This window comes from Armigeres subalbatus, chromosome 3 (genome assembly GCF_024139115.2).
Source record: "Armigeres subalbatus isolate Guangzhou_Male chromosome 3, GZ_Asu_2, whole genome shotgun sequence".
Lineage (NCBI taxonomy): Eukaryota > Metazoa > Arthropoda > Insecta > Diptera > Culicidae > Armigeres > Armigeres subalbatus.
Window position 1 is genome coordinate 236,222,900 of NC_085141.1, and position 22,664 is coordinate 236,245,563.

At 38.9% G+C, this 22,664-nt stretch overlaps 1 protein-coding gene and 1 long non-coding RNA gene across 2 annotated transcripts in view; both read right to left on the reverse strand.

Annotated features, from left to right (window-relative positions):
• LOC134221013 (calumenin) overlaps positions 1 to 14,291 on the reverse strand; it is a 31,057-nt gene extending 16,766 nt beyond the window's left edge. Inside the window, exon 1 of the mRNA XM_062700184.1 lies at positions 14,063 to 14,291. The gene's annotated coding sequence lies outside the window, so the exon portion shown is untranslated. The remainder of the gene's footprint in view (positions 1 to 14,062) is intronic.
• Positions 14,292 to 20,391: 6,100 nt separating this feature from the next.
• Positions 20,392 to 20,941, reverse strand: LOC134219348 (uncharacterized). Its single transcript, XR_009981544.1, has 3 exons — positions 20,844 to 20,941; positions 20,570 to 20,759; positions 20,392 to 20,504 (listed from the first exon to the last, which is right to left on the reverse strand). It is a non-coding gene; the product is annotated as an uncharacterized LOC134219348 (long non-coding RNA).
• Between the last annotated feature and the right edge of the window lie 1,723 nt (positions 20,942 to 22,664).

Below are 22,664 nucleotides of genomic sequence, written 5' to 3' on the forward strand. Positions count from 1 at the left end.
ATGTTTGGAGTAATTGTTACAGGAAACTTACTCCTAAACTGTATGATTATGCAGCGGAAAGGAGAATAAAATTGGGTAAAAGCTGTTCCTACATTTGTAATACCTGCTATTGCCGACTTTATCGCATTATCAAGAAAGGAAACGAGCCAGCAGCTCCAAGTGCAGTTAATATAGAATGTGAAAATCAAGAACTCACCGTTTCTGAACCATCGAAACTTGATGATCTCGCCGTTGCCGGACCATCAGGCACCAATAATTTCACCGTGGCGGGACCATCTAGAGTGAACAATTTCGCCGCACCAACATCAATAATGGTGGTTTCGAAATAATCGATCCCAATGCTGCTGGATCATCGGAAATTGACGCTGTTCCTAGTGTTGGTAAGTAGAATAATCTCTTCTTTTTGTTCATTCAGTCATCATGATTTGCTACGTTATACTAGTTGTACTCGATTATTCAGAAAATTGAAAAAACATCAGTTCCGTATAATCTTACCTAATCCGACCTAGTAGCTCAATTTGTATAGCAGTTGCCTATCATGCAACAAAATAGAATAATATGTATTACATTATATGAAGAAACATGCTCCTAACTAATAGTTATTTTTCCATCTTGTTTTCAGAATCTTTGTTTTCTTTGGAATCAACGAGTGCTGAATCAATTGGTAGCGCTGGTGCCCAGAAACCCGGAGACGGTCAGGAAATTCTTCAACAAATGAAGGCAAAATTTGATGAAATATCTGACAGAAACGATCGATATAGGATTCTAACTTCCCTTCCCAAATCCTGGACTGCATACAAAATGATGCAAGAATTCGGTGTTTCGCAACGAACTGCTCAACGTGCAAAGAAATTACAGATTGAAAAAGGTTTTATGAGCACACCGGAGACCAGAGTAAATATGTTGTCTTTGAGCGATGATACTCTAACTGTAGTTAGGGACTTTTATAATAGTGACGAGATAAGCAGAGCATGTCCTGGGAAAAGGGATTTCGTTATTGAAAATATGGCAGGAGAAAAAGTGCATGTACAGCGCAGGTTACTTTTATGTAACCTTCGTGAAATTTATTCAATTTTCAAAGGGCAATATTTTACTTTTAAAATTGGATTTTCAATGTTTTCCAGCAGCCGCCCAAAAAATTCTAGCTGGTTCAAGTGGAACGCATACTGTCTGCGTATGCATTTATCATCAGAATGTCAAATTAATGTTTAAAACCCTTAAGGACAAGAAACTTATTCATGACCATTTAAAAACGTAACATGACTTGTTTTTTAAAATACTTTGTGAAAATCCTACTGAGAAATGTTGGTTGAAAACCTGTGATCATTGCCCGGGTACGCAGACAATGGAGAATGACCTGATGAATTTTCTTGAAAATGTCGATTCCTTAGAATTTAAACAATGGAAGCAAACAGATCGTTGTCATTTAAATTCAATATGAATGGATGCAGAAGAGTATGTGGAAACATTTTTAGAAAAATTTAGCGAATTATCTCCGCATAATTTTATTGCAGAGCAACAAGGAAAATACTTAAAACAACTTAAAATTAATTTGGAAGCAACTGATTGCATTATAATTGCTGACTTCTCTGAAAATTACTCTTTTGTTATTCAGGACGCTATACAAGGTTTTCATTGGGCAAACGCTCAATGCACAATCCATCCTTTTGCCATATATTATAAAGATGAAGCACAAAATTTAAAGTTTACAAGCTTCATAGCAATCGCAGAATTTACTAAACATAACCATGTTGCCGTTCGGCTGTTTATAACAAATTGTGTGAATTTCATTAAAAAAAAAGCTACCTTACCTGAAAACTCAAAATGACCCTTTTGTGGAATAATTCAAAATAGTTAAGTTTACTCAGTCGTGGTTTACGCTACCACTCAAATTCGGCATGAGTGCCTCTGCAACCCTTATGAGCACTCATGCTGAATTAGGACGCTAACGGACCATTGTGGTTCCAGTTAAAGCGTAAACCATGGTTGAGTAAACCCTAGCAATGTTGGTCTCTGCTTTTAAACAATTTGAGGGTGATTTATAGTTCTTACATTTGATGGGGTCAGAAATGGACAAGCCTCCCCTACTTTTGATAGGTACATTACTTCACAAATAAAACTAGATTTGTAAACATGGTTATCATGAATTTATTAGGAATAAGTTTGATAACTTCAACAGAATGATTCCCGCAGTTATTTTGAAGTGATGGAAAATTATGCTCATTCCATGTGTGTATGGGCAGAAAACTTGAAATTTTCAAAAAAATGTAACTCAAAAACGGCTCGATGAACATTTCTAATTTTTTGATATGTTATGTAAAAATGTTTGAATTTTCATAAAAAAAAATATTTTTATAGTCATTATGGTCCAACATTTCAAAAATCATAAAAAAACGAATATTTTGACCATTTTAGCAAATTTGAGTACACCAATACACCAAACCAAAAATTTTAGTAAGAACTAGAAGTAATAAGCTTTCTATCCATAAAAAAAATATTGCAAATCGATCCAGTGGTTCAAAAGTTATGATTTTTTTTAAATAAAAAAATTCGAAAAATAGCGATTTTTCTGGTAACCCTATATCGAACATGGTCACCCTAATAAAAAAAATAAAAAAATACGGGTCTAATTATTTTCAATGAAGAACATACCAAGCGATTTTGAGCAAAATTGGACAACTTTTTTTTTTCAACTCTATTCTTTTCCCGTGGAATCGCTGTATATATATTAGAGTGGGGCGCAGTTGTATGGGAAAACGCAAACTTCGTCCGATCAAGTGAGATCAAGGTTTTTCTGAATCGTTTTGGGACCCCAATCAACTGTGCAAAATATGGGCTCGATTGGTTGCAACCTCGCATGCCGCATCGCGTTTCAAATTTACATGGAGATTAGTATGGGAAAACGTACTTTTTTACATTTTTGCTTTTACCGGCTTCAATTTATCATCAATCACGTGACTCAATACGTTAGCATATAGTCTGGAGGATGCCGAAAGACTTTTCCGAAGAAAGTACGTAGCTGGAAGGTCTACAAAAAATGTTATTACGTTTCGAAAATTGATTGCTCAAACCATATGCAAGAAATCAATGTTTCTGCCAGCACTACCGGACAACCTATGATTATCGAAGGGCAAAACCCATCTTCCTTCTTGTCGGATTTTTTTCTTTGTGAAATAATTCCGGATAGCTCCTATTAGCTCTAAAGCCCTATAAGATTAATTATTTTGAAATAACACTCAGTAAAATTATTGGTTTACGTAGTACGGCAGTGCTGGCAGAATAAACGATTTTTTGCATATGGTTTGAACACTCAATGTTCGAAGCGTTATAACTTTTTTCGTGGACGTGCCAGCAACGTGCCTTCTTCAGCAAAGTTTTTCGGCATCCTTTGGGTTATACTTTAACGCAATGTGCCACTTGGTTTACAATGAACTGAAACCTCTAGTAGTAGAAATGCAAAAATATACGTTCTCCCATACTAATTTCCATACAAACTTCAAACGCGATGCGGAAAGCGAGGTAGCAATCAATCGGTCCCAAATTCTGCACAGTTGTTCAGGACCCAGAATGGCTTCGAAAAACCATTGATTTGAAAAAATGGCCATGACGCCCCATTCTAATATATACATATATAAATGATTCCATTCTATTAGATGACCTAATGCTTTGGATTTTATTATCCAAATCGACCCATGTAAAGGCGACGCTGAACGCCAACGCTGATTTTCATACAAAATGGTCATGTTTGAAGAAATCCTAACGTGCAAATTTATGAAAAATGTTCAACATCTGATTTTTTAAGAATTTAACGATAAAACGCACATTGGCAATTATAATACTCAAATGTCCAGGGAAAAGTATTATGAAAAAATAAGCGAAGATTTGTAATAAATTCAAGATTTTTTTTAGAATAACGACTCTTAGAGGAAACAGTGTTTCATGAAAAAAAAACGCTACGTGGGCATCGGCCCAAACATGGTCAAAACGTGAACGGAACGAATCGCAATGTTTACAAGACTTGTTGAGCACATTGGAATCTTTCGTATAGAGGTTGTTAAGAGGATTTCCGGCGTTTATGTCTCTTGCTAGTTGTCGGTAAAATTCGATCACGGTTGTCAACTGTATCGAAGGAAAGATCACAGCGAACGATGCGTTACAATATCCAGCGATTGTCGGCGGAAGGAGTATCGGCTGAGTACCACCAGAAGCTCGACGAACAGATAAGTGCAATCAACGTTAGCGACAACATCAACGATCTATGGGAATCGATCCATGGAGTGGTGAGCACAACAGCACGAGAAGTAGTAGGCGCTGCACAGAAGCGACCCAGGACGGGTTGGTTCGATGCGAAGTGTCATACGAGAAAAACGTTGGCAGAAGCCAGATGTTGGTGTCGGGTACCCGATCGAATAGAGATCGGTACAAGGAAGCAAGAATAGCCGAAAAACGAACCCACCGCAGGAAGAAAAAAGAGTATGAAGAACAAGTGGTTAGCGAGGCGCAGGAATAAATGGAGCAGAATGATATGCGGAGATTTAATGAGACTGTCAATGGCGTGTGGAGAAAGACAGCGCCATGTCTCGTCATGTGCAATGTGGCTGCCAGGTGGAAGCAACACTTCGAGAACTTGTTGAATAGTGGAAGTGACGGTGCATCGCATCGGTGAACAGAATAAATATTTGCGACGATGGACAAGCTGTGGAGTCGCCTACACTAGATGAGGTTAAAAAAGCTATTAAAGAGCTGAAAAACAATAAGGCTGCGGGGAAGGACCAGCTCCCGGCTGAACTGGTTGGACGGTCTCATTTGCCCTCTCTTTAAGAAAGGGCACAGACTGGAGTGCGCCAATTACCGAGGAATAACCATCCTTAATTCGGCGTACAAAATTATGTCCCTTATTCTGTTCAACAGATTGAGACCACTTGAATAGTCCTTCGTCAGCGAATACCAAGCAGGTTCTCGAGGGGGCCGATCAACGACGGATCAAATGTTTACCCTGAGACAAATCCTTGATAAATTCCAGGAGTACAACTTGCAGGCACAACATCTGTTTATTGATTTCAAGGCGGCGTACGATTCAGCGAAACGGAATGAATTATGGCAAATTATGCTTGAACATGGTTTCCCAGCGAAACTGCTCCTGGGATTTGCGGACGATATCGATATTATCGGGATTGATTGCCATGCCGTTGAAGAGGCTTTTGTGCCTTTTAAAAGATAGACAGCGAAGATTGGACTCACGATCAAAACATGGTCGCTGGCAATCAACGTGGATTCATTAGTGGTGGTGGTAGCGAAATGGTGCTGGATGGCGAAAAATTTGAAGTGGTAGAAGAATTTGTGTATCTTGGAACATTAGTGACATGCGATAATGATGTTATCCGCGAGGTGAAAAGGCATATTGCAGCTGCAAATAGGGCTTATTATGGACTTCATAACCACCTTAAGTTCCGTAGTCTGCAAACGAAGACAATATTCGCGCTGTATACTACTCTGATTCTTCCGGTGGCTTTATACGGCCATGAAACATAGACGTTAAAGGAGGCTGATCGGAAATATTTCGGAGTGTTTGACCGTAAGGTGCTGCGGACAATACTCGGCGATAAACAGGAGAATGGTATCTGGCGGCGTCGCATGAATCACGAGTTGTACCAGGTGTATAAAGCGCTGGATATTATGGAGCTTATACAACACGGCAGACTACGGTGGGCTGGAAACGTTGTTGGTATACCTGAAGAACGCCAAGCAAAGATAATATTTAGTAGAGAAACCGGAAGAGGCTTCGTGGAAGGCCGCGTACACGATGGCTTTCTGCAGTTGGAAGAGGACCTGAGGGCGCTCAATGTTCAGGGCGACTGGAAGCGATTGGCCCAGGATCGAGTCCAGTGGAGAAGGATATTCCATTCGGCGTAGGTTCATCGAAGAGCTGTAGCCCATCAAGTATCAAGTAAGTATCGCTTGCTAGTTTTTTTTTAACAAAATTAAAATAGCCTAAAAACAAGTCTACCTGAACCACCTCGAAATTTTATCCGAATTAGCTGAAAATTTGACAGCAGGCTCATTTTAGCATAAGAATTGTGATTCTGAGCTGACCGGTTGAACTTTTGATATGGTCATGTTTGTGGATCTCGATCTCTCTGACCATGGTCATGTTTGAGGATCTCGATCGAAATCTCGATTCTTAGCTATTATATTGAAAACATATTATAATGCGTCTCAGTTCAAAATGACCTTAATTTTCAATCAATTGTGTATTCATGTTCACTATTATCCATCCGGTAGAAAATAAGTAGGCTTGATCTTAAATCCCCCATTTACAGAAGGATTTTTCTTGAGATACAGGCAAGTTACCCAATTTCAGAAGTAGTGCGCTGGATTCGCATAAAGATGCGCCAAACAACGCATCATTTAGTTTGTTAGCAGACCTGCCATCCTGCTTAGTCTACAACTAATAAACTTTGACCAAAAACAAAAATTTAATTTCGTCTATTTAAACGATATGTGTAGATGTGAGCCTGTATGTATGTACAAAAAATAGCGTGCCATACGGAGAACACGTACACAGTATCGGATTCGTTAATAGAGAAGTATTGCTGATGCCAAAGGTAGCGATCATTTACCTATCCTACTTTAAATTATTATTTATTCACATAAAAATTCATTTAATAGTTACTATCTTCCAGATTTATGTAAACTTGTGGATTGGTCAAAGTTCGTTGATATTATTTCATCTACTTTAATTATTTTTTGCAATAAGGTAGCAGTCAAAACGTTTAATGCAAGAGATGGCGTTTATTCAGTGGTAGTAAAATCGAAATTTCATCACTATAAAAACTACTAGTCAGTGCAGACTAAGAGCATGGGATAATCTTTCCACCTCATACTTCATTCCTTATCACAACTTTTTTCTAAAACACTACCATTTTGTAGTGTACAGCTCTGCCACCTTTGCAAATGTTCGGCCGACAATGTCTATATCATCCGCGAAACAAAAAAAAAGACTGGATCTGTTGAAAATCATACCCCGGCTGTTACACCTGGCTCTCCGCAAGACACCTTCTAGCGCAATGTTGAACAACAGTCAGAAAAGTCCTGGAGTGTTCGCCCGAAATCTTCACACTGTTTTGCACACCATCCACCGTTGCATTGATCAGCCTGATAAGCTACCCAGGGAAGCTGTTCTCGTCCATAATTTTCCATAGCTCTACGCGGTATATACTGTCGTATAACGCCTTGAAATCAGTGAACAGATGGTGCGTTGGGACCTGGTATTCACGGCATTTTTGAAGGATTTGCCGTACAGTAAATTTCTGGTCCGTTGTCGAGCGGCCGTCAACGAAGCCGGCTTGATAACTTCCCACGAACTCATTCACTAATGGTGAATCACATACATCGGAAAATGATCTGGGATATCACTTTGTAGGCGGCAATAAGGATGGAGATTGCTCGAAAGTTGTTACACTCCAACTTTTCGCCTTTCTTATAGATGGGGCATATAACCCCTTCCTTCCACCTCTCCGGCAGCTGTTCAGTTTCCCAGATTCTGACTATCAGTTTGTGCATGCAAGTGGAAAGCTTTTCCGGGCCCATCTTGATGAGCTCAGCTCCGATACCATACCTTATCAGTTGCTTTATTGGATGGAATCCTTAACTTCCCTCAAGGTGGGGGCTGGTTGGCTTCCATCGTCCGCTGAATTGACTTAGTCATCTCCTCCGATGCCTTCACAGCCTGTACACTCTGTGCCATTTAAGTGTTCCTCGAAGTACTGCTTCCACCTTTCGATCACGGAGTTTCTTCTCCTGAAAAAGGCGGGTCTGCTGTCTCCGCTTCCGTCTATAACGTTCCACGTTCTGCGTCCTTATCCTCCAGAATCTGTCTGCACTCTTCGTCGAACCAATCGTTCCGTCGACTTCGTCCCACGTACCCGACGTTGTTCTCCGCTGCGTCGTTAATGGCTGCTTTAACTGTATTCCAGCAGTCCTCAAGAGGGGTCCCATTGAGTTCATCCTCTTCCGGCTACGCTCCGTCGAGATGCTGCGCGTATGTAGTTGCGACATCATGTTGCTTCAGTCGCTCTAGATCGTACCGAGGCGGTCGTCGGTACCGAACATTGTTGAGACGGATAGTTGAAGCGTGCAATTGCAGCTCTTTTCCCGTCCCGTTCTCGACTCCGAAAACAGACGGCTTAAGCACCACTTCCGAAGAGGACCGTCTGTCGAGGTTTGTTTGCCCGACAAGAAACCCAACTCAGGGCGGGTTTTTGTACAAAAGTCCAAATAGCGATTGAGGGGACGAAACAGGAATCCAAACAAAAAGCCCTACTCGAGATTTCACCAATTTAGGTAACGCCCTAAGCACTTCACAAAAATGGTTGGTCGTTCTACCAGTACACAAAGACACCACCAGACTCACGCGTATCACCATTGGAAGACTTCCCTAATTCAAAAATTCCAAGTCGCTTCAGACACGTGAGTGGAGAGACTGATTTCCCAGGTAGAACGATGCGAACGTAAAAAATCTCGAAGACAAAAAAACTGTTACAGGGAAAGCGCCAACACATTACAAACTACATTTAAAAACATATTTGGCTTTATTCAAATTTAGGTTAACGTACACAGTATAAAAATGTTACAGCATATATGATGTAACAAAAAGGCTCCGTTCGATTAAACTCATTTTTCCATCACTTTTTAAAATTACAGGTTGCCATTACTATGGAGCTTGTATTCAATATTGCGTACAAGAAAAAGTTGGATGTTGGAAGTTGGAAGTTGGACATCTATGACCATTTGTTCAGCAAAGCATCGAAATATTTAAGTAGGACCCCCGGGAACATTTTCTCGATTTTTAAGCTAAAATCAATGCCGCTTCTAATTCAGTTGCTAGCTTAAAATAATAAATTTGTTCTGCATTTGTTTGACTAGTATCCTGGTCGCAGAAACATAAAAATATAATTGTATTAAGATATAATTATTTCTGTTCTATTAAACTACCATCCGCTTCAAAAAAGACTGAAGCAACTACATCAAAATGAGCACATGTACACAAATCCGGTCAATGAAATTTCGAACGACCATTCTTTCGAAAATCTTCGAGTTAATCGCAAGGTATGCCGCAAAACAGTTGATCAAATTCCTATGGAGCTTTTTGCTCTCGCTATATAATTCTGGCACAGAAAGATATAAAATTATAAAACTTAAGAATCTTTGTTACAATGACAGAAAAATCAACAACGCATTCCATTGAAAGTATTAGGACAAAACTTAGGCAACCTTCGCACTCACAACAGAGATTGCATTAAAGAAATATTTTTATAATCCTCAAAAGATTTGTTAGAGTTTGTTAGATTTGTGAATTTGCTTTAGTTAGAATTTGTTTTTTAGGATAAAAAAAAATTGATTTAGAAACCAGTTTGTATCAGAAAACATTTCTTTTGCAGCACAATTCAGATCGATTTGGTTGCTTCTCAAGTCTCTTTGATTTTTGCAGAGAAATTTCTCACCTATTCAGAAAACCATAATAAAGCCTCTTCCTAACGTCAGTAACTACAAAAACCCTATGTTATTCTGGAATTTGATTTATGACTCATAATTTTATGACTCATGGAATTTATGACTCATAAAAAAACACTTTAGGATTCCAAATTTGTGTTCATCGGTACTTAACTATTTCAGCACATAGCATACATTTTGGAATTGCATGAATACTTATATTGATTATGACAAAATTTCGTGGAATTTATTCCGCATCTAAAGAGTTTAAAAAATTTCAAGTTTCAAAAAAATCGAAAACTTTCAGAAATATACTCATATCGAATTTCATTTATAGATAATTCGAAGAAGATTCTTGAATCTTAGATTACACACTCATCCACATTTAGTAACATGGAGAAGACAAGTTGACACAGCGTTTTGAAGCAATCACATTATCATTGGAAATCAATGTATTATTCGCGATTTTTTTATGTTAGTTCTAGGACGAATGAGCGATAAACTTAGTCAAACAATTTCTATAATTACATCCCACCAGCTGGTGCCATGGCCCCCCCTAGACCGAGACTCTAGTTACGCCTATGTGGATTACCGCGACGTTTGATCCAGAACGCTGAATAACTGTGCAACGAGATTCTCAGACGGTGGTAGGTTCTGAACTGGTAGTGAGATGCACGCCGGTGGAAGATGGCGCAAATGACGACGATTTACATCGTCGAAGGCTTGGTGGTGTCGTGCTACGGTTCGTAGCGAAGAAAAAAAATCTTTTAATGGCCACTCTGTTGGAACAATGGTTCCCTTGCGGCTTTCCCCTCAACCCGGAATTCTGCACGCTGCAGCGTGGGGTCGAGAGTCGCGTTTAGCTGGTAGTTGCTGTGTGCCGAGTTTGGACCGTGGATCACTAGAAGCGATTCCTAAATAAAAAGCCGTCGAACGGCTGTTCGACACATTTAACAAAAAAAAATCTCCACACAACAAATTTATTAATTAACTTTTTCAATTTACAATCGCACACACAAACTTGAACGCACGTAACCTTTTAGCTTAGGTTATTGAACTATGCTATACTGAAGGAACTGAAAGTAACAATTATTAACATCTAAAAGACTTTTCACATTTTAAATTTATTACCAAATTAAACACACCGCGACACTAAACACTGATCACGCAGCCTCGCCTCTTCCACGATCCAGGTCAGAATGGACGAGAAAAAGTTCTTGAAGCCCTCAGAATAAGTGAAGATTTATTGCTTCGTGACCGGAAGTACGTAAAATTACCGAAGTAATTGCACGACTTGATCAAACGACGATTCTCATCAACCACGAATGTGAACCGATTAAAGCTATATCTCTTTCGCTTTCCTTTTCGTCTGAATGACCTGTCTCGCTTAATTTATAGTACATAGTTTTGGGTGAAGTTTAACCATCACCAGATAGTGGTCAGAGTCGATGTTAGCGGCACGATATGTCCTGACGTCGATAATGTCGGAGAAGTGCCGTCCATCAATCAGAACGTGGTCGATTTGTGATTCTGTCTGCAGTGGTGATCTCTAGGTGTGCCTATACGGAAGGCTATGTTGGGAGTAGGTGCTGCGAATGGCCATATTCTTGGAGGCGGCGAAATCAATTAGCCGTAGGCCGTTTTCGTCCGTCAGCCGGTGAGCGCTGAACTTCCCAATAGTCGGTCTAAACTCCTCCTCTTGGCCAACCTGAGCGTTCAAATCTCCTATGATGATTTTGACGTCGTGGCTTGGGCAGCTGTCGTACTCACGTTCAAGCTGCACGTAGAATGCGTCCTTATCATCATCAGTATTTCCGGAGTTTGGGCTATGGACGTTGATTATGCTGAAGTTGAAGAACCGGCCTTTGATCCTCAACCTGCACATTCTCTCATTGATCGGCCACCACCCGATAACGCGCCTTTGCGTATTGCCCATCACTGTTCCCAGTGTGTGTTGCCGCATGTCTGGTAGATGGTATGATTACCTTTAAACGTTCGCACCTCGATCCCTCGCACCATTGGTGCACTCGCTGGCATTCGGAAGATGATAAGCCGCCCCTACACACTTAAATCCAGAATTTCAGCACGGTAATAATTTTTACAGATTTTACCCGGTAAAATTATTTTTTTACTGATAGATCAGTAAATTTTCTAGAGTTTACTGATATCTGTATTCATTTATACCGGTGTCTCAGCAAATCTAAATTATATACTGAACATCGGTAGTGAAAATTACCGAGCAATTCGGTAATCCAAATCAGTCAACACTTGTCAAAAACAAAATACCGACCACTCAGTAAAAAATATATGTTTTACTGAGCTTACGGTAGCATATTTACCGAGGTCTCGGTACCCGACGGGAGTTACGTGACGCTCAATATGGCGCCATATTTATAGTTCTCCCTCTCCGAACTTTAAAATTTATTCGAGATAATCTGTTGCTTGATTTCAGTGCCATCAGATCCAGTGAAAAAATGTAAGTACCTACAATATGAACAATATCCTTGTGAAGTTTTTAAAAATATCGTTTGTAAAACAGCTCTTCTTTTAACTTTCAGCACAATTGAGAAAATGGCGTTTGTAACACCCGTTCATGTCATTGTCAGCACAACTGAGAAAACTTCCAAGACTGTTCCCGACATTGTGCAGAGAATTTGTAACGGAATTCCAGTGGTACAAAGAGCTGATTAAGACAGCATTAGTGGAATGCGGTAGATTTGCGATACACACTTAATTTTTATCGCCGAGATCTCAGCATTTTTTGTTTATTTTCCCGAGGTGGGCACCGCCGATTTTCAGCAAACATGATTTTTGGCGAGATTTCAGTAAAAGTGACGTTTCAGTTACTGAGATACGGTAAATATTTTACCGAATGTCAGTAATAAACCAATTTTTCTGCCGAACGTCAGTTCTGAAATTTACTGAGGTACAGCGGTGCCCGATTTTGCCGAGCTCGAGAAAGAAAAACTTAGTGTGTAGGAAGTGTAGCAGCTTTTGCAGCCGTTAGTAGTTATATAAGATAATTTACTTATCAAAGCGTGTATATTATTATAATTAATCTAATTTTTAATAAAACCAAAAATAATAATGGTTAAAACTTTTCTTCATATTCTATTTAATATTAAGAAATTTGTTGGTATTTTCATTACCGAGCCCAGTTCTTTTTAATGAAGATTCGTCGATACTTTTTTACCGAGTGCCAGGTAATGATTACCGATATGCTCAGTAATTTTTGACATTTTGCCTTCGAGCGCACAAAACCGAGCATTCGATAAATGGGTGATGTTTTTACTGAGGTGACTATCGAGAGCTCAGCTGTTGAGAATTTGGTAATTCGGTAATTCGTTTATCGAGCTCGGCGAAAAAAATTAAGTGAGTAGCATGGAGAACAGACGCTATTGTGAGCCGCTCCTAACATGGAGAACAAACGCTCAGTAAGATTTGCACCTCCGGAGAGGTATTATAACCGCGATTCTCGCAACTATAAAGCCCCAAACGCAATATAACGGACCGGCGACGGAAACGGCAAATTTGACAGAAAATATATGGGCTAACTGTCAAATTTTCCGTTTCCGTCGCCGTTCCGTTGTATTGCATTTGGGGCTTAAGGCTGAATCCGGGACTGTTGTAACAGCCCTGGAATTAATAATTCGTAACTTGTTTATTCGTTTTGTAACCAAGCAAAACATAAATGTGGCAAATAATATTTTGGTTAAATTCTAGTTACTTGTGAAAGAGCGATTTATGTGTAGCACTTTCCTAATTGTGATTCTGTTACTGTTAAGGATGTTCGTAACTCTGAGAAGCATATCTTGCAACGGGCTGGGTAATATACAATATTTTTATTACGCTAGCATGCATGATTAGCTATAAAGCGTTTAAAGCCCCGCACAGTAGTGCGGTTGCGGGCGTTCTGATAGTTTTTTCAAAACGTACGCGAACGTACCCATTATGCGGGGCTCTTTTGCAAAAGCCCCAAGGTAGGCAATTATTACGTGTTACACCTATGCGAAAACTAACGATTGCGTCGAGCATTACCGCTGAATGATAAATTTGGGCATTTTATCTTATGTCTTTCGATTCAACTGCTATTCTCAAATATAAAGACGAATTATTTGGAATGTGACAGATAACCTCCATCCGAAACATGATTAACAACGCCTAGTGCAGAATAATGTTTGACTCATAAATCATTAGTAAATCTCGTTGCAAGCACTACTTTTATTCATACCAATCAGTTGTTTGTAGCATGTTCGAGATGGACAATGTTTCTGTTAATCATGGGAACATGTTCCGCAAGTCACGTTCACTAATCAAAAAGTAGTAAACTAAAACTTACTTTACTCATTTTCTGCAACTCTACGGGAAAGGCTGCTTTAATCGTTAACATTCTAAAGTCATATCATTTAATCACTATCAGTGGGACAATGATTGATTTCATTATAATTATTATTTTCAACACCTACCTCTTGCACTACCCAAATTTATTATTTATACCCACACTATCACAGATACTACGTATCGGTAGATAAATGCAAACATATTTGATCAAATTAGGCTAATCACTTACCAAAATACCACAAGTGTTATCAGACCCGGTGAATGTTTCGTATTTCGCACTAAAATTATTACAGAATCATCATTCAGCTTCACCAATACCTAGATACGTTATAAACCTAGATTGGTATAATAGGTATTCGATTTATTCAACTGTATGTCATGATATTTATATTTAAAAAAATATTCTAACTTCAATTCCTATGTTGTACCTCTATATCACGAAAAGTTTTATTTGCTTTCTCCTATGTTTATGACAAGCAATCCAGATAGTCTTGTTTTGGTTCATTCGTGAATTTCCACTGTCATCTTTCGGCATGTTTGAAAAGTTTCAAAGTGACACCAGTCTATCAAACTGACAGTGTTGCTTGTATTTTTGTTCCACTATCCCGCATTCAAATTTACCACAAGTGAAACAGTTCAAAATGTAATGGAAACATACGAAAAGTGGTTACCTATTGACGGTGTGATCTGCGTAAGGTTCATGGCAAACGGTAAAAAATTGACATCGCTGATTGTTAGAACGGTTGCAATTGTCATCTAACAGTTGAACGGTGAATCTTAGTTGAATAGTGTAAGGGAACATATTCATACCATAATAATTGTTGTACCCTGCACTGACGCTAGCTGGACTTGTAAAATTTTGGTAGCCATTTTTTTTCTGTGACGAGTCGATTAATCTTCAAGCAGATTTTTTTTCATAATTATGTTTCTCGTTGCGTGAAAAAATAAAAAAAAATGTTGCAAAGCCACTGTTGTCCAAGTCCATGTTGATATATATCATGATTACCTGCAGGTAAGTTTCATATTGGGTAAAGTGCCCAATAGTGGACCCCCAACCAATAGTGGACCCTCCAGCCATTTTTGCATTATAACAGCACAATGTATAAATTATGCTATGAAATTCCTTATACTGCGACTGAGGCTTATACTGCGACTGAGGACATCATGGAAGCCTTGGTTGATTCGATAGACTATTTTGCTCAAACTCCAGGGCAATTTGGAGATCTTACAACATCGGCCTACGACTAATTGATTTCGCCGCCTCCAAGAATATGGCCATTCGCAGCACCTACTTCCAACACAGCCTCCCGTATCGGTACACCTGGAGATCACCACTGCAGACAAAATCACAAATCGACCACGTTCTGATTGATGGACGGCACTTCTCCGACATAATCGACGTCAGGACATATCGTGGCGCTAACATCGACTCTGACCACTATCTGGTGATGGTTAAACTGCGCCCAAAACTATCCGTCATCAACAATGTTCGGTACCGACGACCGCCGCGGTACGACCTAGAGCCACTGAAGCAACCTGATGTCGCCACTGCATACGCGCAGCATCTCGAGGCAGCGTTGCCGGAAGAGGGTGAGCTGGTAAGGATGGTATCGGAGCTGAGCTCATCAAGATGGCCCCGGAAAAGCTGGCCACTTGCCTGCACAAACTGATAGTCCGAATCTGGGAAACCGAACAGCTACCGGAGGAGTGGAAGGAAGGGGTTATGCCCCATCTACAAGAAAGGGGACAAGCTGGAGTGTGAGAACTTTCGAGTGATCACCATCCTTAATGCCGCCTACAAAGTGATATCCCAGATCATCTTCCGTCGTCCGGCCCCCTCTAGTGAATGAGACGAGAATAGCTGCCCTGGGAAGCTTACCAGACTGATCAAAGCAACGGTGGATGGTGTGCAAAACTGTGTGAAGATTTCGGGCGAACACTCCAGTTCGTCTGAATCGCGCCGGGGACTAAGACAAAGTGATGGACTTTCGTGCCTGTTGTTCAACATTGCGCTAGAAGGTGCCATGCGGAGAGCCGGGTGTAACAACCGGGGTACGATTTTCAACAGATCCAGTCAATTTATTTGCTTCGCGGATGACATGGACATTGTCGGCCGAACATTTGCAAAGGTGGCAGAACTGTACACCCGCCTAAAACGTGAAGCAACAAAAGTTGAATTGGTGGTGAATGCATCGGAGACAAAGTACACGCTTGTGGGCGGAACCGAGTGCGACAGGGCCCGCCTGGGAAGCAGTGTTACGATAGACGGGGATACCTTCGAGGTGGTCGAGGAATTCGTCTACCTCGGATCCTTGCTAACGGCTGACAACAACGTTAGTCGTGAAATACGAAGGCGCATCATCTGTGGAAGTCGGGCCTACTACGGGCTCCAGAAGAAACTGCGGTCGAATAAGATTCGCCACCGCACCAAATGTGTCATGTACAAGACGCTAATAAGACCGGTTGTCCTCTACGGACATAAAACATGGACAATGCTTGAGGAGGACTCGGAATATTCGAGAGACGGGTGCTTAGGACCATCTTTGGCGGTGTGCAAGAAGACGGTGTGTGGCGGCGAAGAATGAACCATGAGCTCGCCCAACTCTACGGCGAACCCAGTATCCAGAAGATAGCTAAAGCCGGAAGGGTACGATGGGCAGGACATGTTGCAAGAATGCCGGGCAGCAACCCTGCAAAGATGGTGTTCGCTTCCGATCCGGCAGGTACGAGACGGCGTGGAGCGCAGCGAGCGAGATGGGCAGACCAGGTGCAAAACGACTTGGCGAGCGTGGGGCGTATCCGAGGATGGAGAGATGCGGCCTCGAACCGTGTATTGTGGCGTCAAATTGTTGATTCAGTGTCATCTGTTTAAATGTAAACTAAATAAATGAAATGAATGAACAACATCTCAAATGCCTGGATTTGAGATGCAAGTGAAAGACAAATACTCGGAGGACATAATAGGGGTTATACTATAGTATACGGCAGAGGACATCATGGAAGCATTGGTTGATTCGATAAACCATTTTACTCAAACTTCAGGACAATTAGGAGATCTTACAACAACTCAAATGCCTGGATTTGAGACGCAAGGGAAAGATAAATACTCGGAGGACATAATTGGGTTGATACCGCGGTATGGGACATCATGGAAGCCTTGGTTGATTCGGTAGACCATTTTACTCAAACTTCAGGACAATTTGGAGATCTTCCAACATCTCATATACTAATTAATGATTTGAGTGTGTTACTTCTACGTGAAGTTAAACGATTTACAATGATAAGGAAATGATAATATCATCTTCCAAACTTAGATGTACATGTTCATGATAGAATTAGAGGCGAAAGTATAGAATTGATAGTTCCGTTAGGATACGGCAGGCATGAAGAATGTTTTTATAGAAGTCGATTTGAAAGCGAGCGGAGGGCAATATTTGTGATGGCACATATCACACGACCTTCCTTCTGCCAAACTCCCGTATGAAGGGGGAGGGAAGAATATCAGCTCGAATATCAGTGTGGAAGCTGATATATCTCCACTGGCAAAAGGAAGGTGGTTTGATTTTCTCATATGTCATCGCGTGCGGAAGGATTTTCTATCGACGAGTACACGAGCAATCGCACTGTTCCTTGTATTATAAAGATCTTTTTCAAAAAATAGCATTTGTTACGCGTTACGCATAAGGTTGGGGATGCTTATGACAATTGTTACGGATTGTTACGAGGGGGTGGGGGGTTCTTAAAAACAACGTTTTTCGCGTTACGTAATATTTGAACAGGTCCTGAGATGACAAACCGAATAGAAAATACAATAGAATTACATTAAAATATCATAAAATTACAATACATTTCATTGATGAACATTCAATTCTATTGTTCTTCTATTGTACCAATTAAATTGCCTTATTGTTGTTCCAATAAACGTACAATAAAATCTATTGACAGAAAAATGTTGACAATAGAATTACAATAAATTCTTTTGTAATGGCAAACATTTTATTCGAGAAATAAACAATTCAAGACAAAATTTTCAAAATGACTTATCTAATTTTGTCGTGTTTGTTTTGACTTATCTACTACCAATAGGTAGGTTAAGGTTTCTAGCCGAAACCTTATACTAATGACACACTGATGGTATTCGTACCATGGTACAAGTTGTACCGCAGATGTGTCGCCTTGTACCATGCTGGTACAACGTGGAAAACCATGGTACAATATGTACTAGGGTATATAACCCTGGTATACCACGGTCCTTGTACCACCAGTGTGTCTTTAGTATTAACTAGAAATACTACAATAAGAGATCGGCGAAGACGCCATCTTGTTTCCAATCGAACCGTCAAAAGCGGTTCCAATTCGACTTGTTTACTTTTTGCATCCATAAGAAGCAAGCAAAAAGTTCAAGTGATGCCAGTATTATTTTCACGATTTCATACATTTTCATACGTTGCCATTTCGACCGTTTTTCACTCCGCCGGTCTCTGGTTATAGGGTGGCTAGTATTAACCTACCTATTGATAGTGTTGGTTTGCGTGGGAGTGTTATCAGATTCGTCAAATCGCCGTTTGAATCTTTCACTCAACTAAACTATCTAAGGAACATCATAAGCATCATCTTATGAAGCGCGGAAAATTTACCGAATTTCATTTCCATTGAGCCTCTTATGATAATTACTGGCCTGTTAAGAAATTCATTTTTATATCTTATGATGTTCATAAAAGTTATTTATAGAAAAATTAAAACATAAGAATTGTCTTATGATTTTCATCATTACTCTTGATGTGAAAAACTCATAAGACAAATCTTATGAAATGAGAAGTCAACATGGTGGAATATGTTGGACGCAGTTCTCATCGCAGATTTATTTCTATCAAGTCGATCACAAACGTGAGTAAATGTTTTCTATTGTTAATGGTTTCTTTCTGCTGTTAAGGCCAGTATCGACTTAAAAAGCAGAGAGGTTACGGAATTTTGTTCAATATTACCAAGAGGAATTTTGACAACTGATCTGCATGGAGCAAATTGTCACTTTTACTTACGGAATAATCGAGCAGAATATTTTTCCGAAAGTAAAGTGACAGCTCCCATTACTTTGCGTGGGAACCTTACAAATGCCAATTTTGTTTTTTGTTCTTTTCATGTGGATACTGTTGTAAGAATTTTGTTTCAATTCTTTACTTTTCCGATTCAGTGAACGGAATTTAACATGTGATTGAGATAGAAAAAGAAATTTCTTTTGAACACGATACCAACCTTTATATAGAAAAAATCATATAATTTATGTTTTACAGAACCTTGAACAATGCAAAAGGACACCACCAGGACAGGTTTTTCAACTTCATCTGTAATTCAAACAATGATCTGGTGCAACGACAAATTGAGGGGTTGAAATCATTGATTGAAATGGTTCGCGGCGGCGTCTCTCGTCAATCGAAGGAAATCGACCGTCAAATTGTGCAGGATACTTTGTGGCACAATGGAAGCTGGATCGTAACTATATACCAGCAAACATTTCCCACCAGCAGGAGAGGACCAACCGGTTAAGGATGTGACTTTCGGGTCTCCCAAATCGAATAATCCCAAAGTTATTGATATTAATAAATGATTGAGAAGTACATATTACTGTAAGCTAGTTAAAAATCTCAGCATAAAAAATGGTATTTTACACGAGAAAAATACAATTTTATAGTGAAAAATAATTTGTAGAATTTTTTATTACTTCTTTTTTGATCTTGTGGAAGAGCACAACATATATGATAATCGTGTTGAAAATAGTATGACCCTCATATGCAAGAATTATTGATGTTCATAAGATTCCCTTATGAAGTTCTTTATTCTTTAAGTCTGAATAAACTTAATATTTTCATAAGACAAGCTTATGAAAATCATTCTCGGTCATATAACACACTGTTTATAAGAAAACCGTATAAAGTTTACAGGATATTCTTATAGCAAATAAACATAAGATATTCGTATGATTATCACGAGGATTATCACTAGTTTTCTTGGCTGAGTGTTGTTTACAAAAACAGATAAGTCGTTTTGAAAATTTTGTCTTGAATTTTTTTATTGTTACGATAACTATACCCGCATATTCATCAACCATGCATGAACTACATATCGAAACATCCAGAACCATTTACAACTCTGTGCTAACATTTCCATATTTAATTCACAAGAACTGTAAGCGCACCCTATCACGAATGGTTTTGACAATTTGTTGTACGGTTATCGGCCAAATAACTATATGTGGAAAGGGTTGTTAAGTTAGGTCACCATAAAAAACAAGCCATTTTCGCGAATAAAATTTTCGTTGGATTTCATATCATAAGGTCGAAGTTTAATCCATGTTTTGTGATGTTAGACAATATACTATAAAGTGAAATTGCAATTGGATGGTACAAAATAAATAATTGAGAATCACCCTAGCCTATAAAGTTGTGATTTAATTATTTTTCGATCGTTTCCAATAGGATTTTCTCTTGAGAAAAATAAAATGGTTAAAATGTTGTTATTCATAAACTTTTATTAAAATTTTCAATCATTAACAACAATGGAAATGCAAAAATATTGTCTTACATTTATAATAAATAGAACTTACGAAAAACGTAAGTGTCACACCGGTCCATGGAAGTAGCGTCTGTCTTCGAAATTGGTTCTGTTATTCGGCGCTGCAAAACAAATTTTCTATTTTATACTGCCCCATCAGTATCACTATTGAGAAAGAAAAACTTACCTCTGAACCATTGTAATTACATCAACTGCTGCACCGGATGTTTACGGTAGAAGAAACCAGCAATTCATATGGTTTTTGGACTACGTTCGAAAGTCCTATTGGCAGCCAAGGCGGCAGAAAAAGCGTCCAAAACATGCATTATTACGCAAGAAGCGTTCAGGCTACAGGAACCACAGCAGCAGCTAACCATCTAAAATCGATTCATTAACAGAGAGAAATATTTAGTTTTATTTATAATTCAATTCTAAAGGTATATTCAATGGAAAATACTTACGTTGCGAACAAGCTAACTCATTCAGTTTCGTTGAAATATGGCTGCTTTTCACAAGTGGATTAAATTTGTCAAAAGAAAACACATTGGTCGAAGAAAACGCACACATATTGGTCCTACCGATAAGACATAAAATCCTTTTAAATTTCATCAATAAAATTTGTGAGTGTGTTTGTAGCATTTGTGAAACATCAAGAGATAATGTTGAGTTGAAATAACTTAATATTTCGAAATCAAAATATAGCTAAAGTGAAGCAATTCAGCAACATTATGACGAAAGGTGAATGTGTGACTTAAAAGAAGTTTAAAGTTGTGACAACATTGCTTACATTTTTCAACTATGCGGGTAACAACCCCTATTTTCTATTGTAAAACTGCCATTTACAATAGGATTTATGGTGGAAAACAATATTCTTAATTGTTATCCTATTGTAAGCAACAATAGAGTTTATTGTAATAACAATTAAATTTATCGTATGGTTACAATAATTTCTATTGTAAGGCTTTGGTCCGATCGCAAAATAAAATAAAATTAAACTCAAAAGTGACAGTTCGGAAATTATGAAATCCCCCGCTCATAAGAATGGCTGGTGCTACTCAGCAAGACCAACAAAACATCTATCAAAAATGATTCAATATCTGTCAAAAGTAATCTTGCTCTGCGAGCAGGGTTCCCAAGTAACCATGAAGCTATATATGCTTGTAAGAAACACAGCCCTAAAAGTTGACTTAAAGTGGTAAAGGGCAATTATAAGATCGAATTAATGGCTCATTACTTTGACATGTTGAAATAAAGCATCAGTAATGCATCGCTGCATTTGTAATGCTAATTTAGAGTATTGTTGTCTGACAGTTGATGAATAAATGCAACTTCGCATCGCTAAAACTGATCTAATGCAATTAGCATTTAGCATGCCGATTTGTGATTGATATATGAGCAATATTGTAATGCTTGGTGCTTGGGTTATTTGAAAATTTTCAATTTGTCACTTTTAAGTTTAATTCGATTTTAATTCACGAATCGGACCAAAGCCTAATGGGCCAAACACAATTGATACGTTTGCGTGCGTTTTGACAGTTTTCCCATGGGAAAACTGTCAAAACGCACGCAAACGTATTAATTGTGTTTGGCCCATAAGTCTATTGGACTTTTTTATTCGGGAAACAAGATTGCCAAATTTGACCCCATATTTCGATGTTTTTACAGTGAACGTCCGCTAATTGGGTTTTTTTTTCTAGTTGGGGCGTTTTTAGTTGGGGGTTCGCTAATTGGGGCGAAACCCAATTAAAAAGCAGCTAAACGTCAGAATGTGATGTCAAAAACGCGTTGACGTTTTGTTTCCGTGTTTGGCGGGATCGATATTTTCTGGCGCGTAAAATTTTCCTTTGTTCAATGCAAAAAGTAAACAACATTGACGCTTGTCAAAACGCCCCAATTAGCGAACGGCATTCACGGCAATTATAAATAAACTGATTTTCCATTATTTTTTTATATTTTATTTACAAAAAACATAAAATCCAATACAATAAACATGGGGATGTATTTGATATTTGTGCATTTTTTGTGATAGCCTCTAAAATAGTCCGAAATGCTAGACGTCTCTTCATTTGGATTGGCTGAAAAATATTTATGATGTTCCACATGATTATTTTGTAATAATCTCATGTAAATATATAATTGAATATATGGATGATGAAATACTTACAGGCCTCATGTTAGATTCGGCAATTCAATGTTTGATTAAATAACATTTATTTAAAAAAGACAATTGTGAAATCTTCTGCTCAAAACTAAAAATGGTTGCTTTTCTCGAAACATGAAAC